We start from the raw sequence: 3,980 nt of genomic DNA, 5'->3' as shown, positions 1-3,980 counted from the left end.
GAAAATTCTATGATCAAGAGATAGTAGATTCATACATCGAATATAGAAAAGCATAACATAATGAAATCAGAATCATTAATAAACCTAGGGACTTGTTATCACGTGATTACACAAACAGGAAAACAAGACAGGTATACCAGGGGTAAACAAACTCTCATGGTGTTCAATATACAATTACAAGCATTGACATTGATAAAGATTGTTGTGGTACTTAAAATTTGAGAAAACAACACAATCACTAGCACAAAAAAGAAGATAGTAGTAGTGTAGTAGTAGCCAGACCTCATGTAGTGCAGGAGCATCATTTGTTCCATCCCCAGTTACAGCCACAACATGTCCCTTCCTCCTCAATGCTTGCACAAGCAATAATTTGTCATTAGGAGATGACCGTCCCATAACCTAGTAATCATATTGCCAATAAATATCATTCACCACGAAAAATACCTCTCTCTTAAGAGCCTGAAAATATTGTTGTCAGGATTCTTACTAATATTGCTTCAGCTATTTCATCTCTCTGTGCATCTGTCATGGCACGAAAAGTTTTTCCTTCAATGATGATTGGCTCTGTAGCTTCAGCAAGGGAATTTAAGTATTCCACACTCCACAGCAATTGCTTTTGCAGTTTTGACATTGTCACCAGTGACCGTTTTTACCTAGAATTAATCGAAACAAAAAAAAAAAGAAAGGGGCAGAAAAGGATTATTTATAGAATGTAGAAACTGGATATGGAAAGCACCATTGTATTTCATTATCATCAAACGAAGTTATTAATGTTGGTCTTGCTAATCTTTAAGCCATCAAATTTGAAAGCAATAAACACGTTTGAAAATAAAGAAAAATTTAAGTCCATAGACCAGGGCATAATTCAGCACTCCGTATGTTATTCCACCTACATGCAATGCATCTGTCTCTAGACGCACCGAGTCAGTGCTTCTTTGGCATCAGTTATAATCACATGAAGTCACTGACAATGAAAGTAGCTGGATTGAATTTTTCTTATTTTTATTATTATAGTCTTGTAGCATATTTTACAACTGCTAACATGGCCACCATGCATATTCTGCTTTCTGTAATGAGCTTCCATCGCATCACCTCCAAGAATACAATGGACACGGTAATTTAACAATTCTATTGAGGATAATTGAAAATAAGTACCTTAACCCCAGATTTTTGGCAAAGCTCCACTGAATCTTTGACTCCAGGTCGACAAGGATCCTGCATGTCAAATATGAGATTAAGAATCAGATATATAACCAGCAGAAGCGTATCCTAGAGTCAAATGCTATCATATGTTAGAGTTTATCAATGATTCCCGTGTTAAATCCAAATGCACAGAATCCACTTACAAGATATTGTCATGGACGGTAAATTAAATTAACAAAACTATAATCCCTGCAGAGTCCCAAGTCCCAACCACTTGCAATTAAGCAAACAGATGAGATTGGCAGCTAGGAATGAGTGTGCAAAACACAATAAATTTTAAATTAGAGAAAAACAAAAGCACAAGAAAATATTAATACATTATAAACATCAACGACAATGATAGACATGTATTCAGAGGAAAATACTTGCCTTCAGACCAACAATAGCTAACAAAACAAGATTATTTTCTGGTAAAGACCAGTGAGCCCGTTCTTCTTCAGTGGCTGGAACATTCTTCTTTTCAAATGTTCTATATGCAATGGCAACACAACGTAAACTCTCGGCAGCCATGTCTTCAATAGCTTTTCTGAAAGATACCATCTGCAAGCCAGGAAATTTTCACTATGTAGGACTTTATACAGATCAAGCATCTTAGCAGCACCTTTCCAGTGTATGTGAACTTCAGAGTCAGCCTGCATACAGAGATAAAATTTGCTTATTTAAGGTGCACGATATGATAAAACAGATGATTACATCATTATGCAGTACAAGCATATTGTGATGATGTTCCAGTCAATTTGCATACTTTACTGGGTATGTAGATAATCTCACAACTTAAAAGTGAAACGGACATATCAGTGTTTAATTCAGATTTAAGAGTGAGTTGACAGTTATTAATATTTAATATGACATTGGAGTTACTTGTTAGTGCTCATAGATGTGAATGAAACACGGACAACACAGGCACAAAATAGTGATCGAACTGAAGTAATTAAAAATAGAAATCCACATTACAAAGAAGATACAGCAGCAATAGCTTAAACTGTCTATGAAAGAATACCGTTTGTACTGCAACTCCGCCTCTTTTTTTCTCAGAATTGAAAGGGAAAACGTGAATAATTGATGATTCCGATCTAGTAGAGTCGAAGTTCATCCCAATCTGATATTTGATTAACATTTACAAGCAACTGTAAGAATATAAGCTTCACACACAAAAATAGGGAATAAACTGTATTATTGAAAACAGACCTCTAATTCCCAATGTAAAATTGCCTTTTCTGTTGGTGATCCGGAAACCTCAACATCGTTACCACCCTGTCAAGGACAGACTTTAGCAGTTCAAGCAAAACCTCAGGGACAAAAACACTGCCATTAGTGTTCTGTGCAACACCTTCAATGAGCAAAGAGTAGAGCTTGGGAGAGAGCTCTGACTTGTTACCAGGAGGATCATTCTTCTTCCCACCAGCATAAGCCTCCACCACAGTCATCTGTCATAAAGTATTTAATAAAATTCAAGATATAGACAGAAAGTCTGCCCTAAAGTTAACTATCAATGTCAACTATGACCCATAGAAATTAACTTCCTTTAAAATGTTCCCAAATTTCAAATCGACGAGAGTTCAATCGATATCTTCCAAGTTCCATAGAATCAATGAAATTTTGTGCTCCTAATTTACCTTAAATGCGGAAGGCTTATTATATACAACCTAAACTGGTGAGCATCGACATGGGATGCCAGGAGCAACAATACTATGGTTGAATTTTCACCTGAAGTTTCTCCTGGCCTCTAATTTCAACAATTGGAAAATTCTCCATCTGATAAACTCTTATGAAAAATTCTATTTCAGTCAATAGGCACTATCCTTTCTTTCTCCACCACCCACCCACCCACCACGCACGGGCGTGCGGGGCCTTCTAAGTTCTAATACATTCATTCCTGATCTCTTCTAAATCCACTACAATATCCATATATTTATAACTCTTAGTTTAGGCTCTTCTTGACATTCTACTACAAGACATTTTTACAGTAAAAGGCATTGTGCTTCTCCCGATGTAAAACAAACTTTTCATTTTAAGGATTCACAATCTCTTCTATTCATCTACCAAACCTGAATTCTATGGTTTACATCTCCTTCTATTCTCCCATTTTGTGTGATCTCCGAATTTCACAGCTAAAATAGCACTAGTGAGAATATTGATAAGTCCGGTATGTAAAAATCCATGTGAAGTGTGCAGACGAAGGTTTTAACCCCACCAAGCATGTATTTGATTGCTGAACCACTAAAACAGAAACAGCTTCTTGAAGTGTGATCTCCAGAAAATTTATGAAAATTGCCTAAAACTATTCCAATGAAAATTCAAATGATACATCCCAACATACCTGATTCATGGTCAACGTGCTAGTCTTATCACTGCAAATGGTTGTTACAGAGCCCATTACGGGTGTCCTCCTCGGGATAGCGTCATTTAAAGAACGAGGGTCAGCACGACGTAAAAAAATCGGAAAAGAAAACTGGAGGAGCCTGTCGCAGATGAGGCCATTACGGCTCGCCTTTAGGTGTCCTTCTTGGGATAGTTTCATTTAAAGAATGAGGGTCAGCACGTAGAGAAAAAAAAATAGGAAAAAAACCGAAGGAGCCTGCCGAAGATGAGGCAATTACGGCTCGCCTTTAGGTGTCCTCTCGGGATAGCGTCATTTAAAGAACGAGGGTCAGCACGTAGTAAAAAAAACCAGAGGAGCTTGCCGAAGATGAGGCCATTACGGCTCGCCTTTAGGGGGCCTCCTCGGGATAGCGTCATTTAAAGAACGAGGGTCAGCACGTAGTAAAAAAAACCAG

At 37.5% G+C, this 3,980-nt stretch overlaps 1 pseudogene; it reads right to left on the bottom strand.

Moving 5' to 3' along the window:
* LOC107607362 lies at positions 75-3,580 on the bottom strand (annotated as a pseudogene).

Source organism: Arachis ipaensis, chromosome B07 (genome assembly GCF_000816755.2).
Source record: "Arachis ipaensis cultivar K30076 chromosome B07, Araip1.1, whole genome shotgun sequence".
Taxonomy (NCBI): domain Eukaryota; kingdom Viridiplantae; phylum Streptophyta; class Magnoliopsida; order Fabales; family Fabaceae; genus Arachis; species Arachis ipaensis.
Note: the sequence above shows the minus strand (reverse complement) of the source record. Positions and strands in the feature narration are given on the sequence as shown.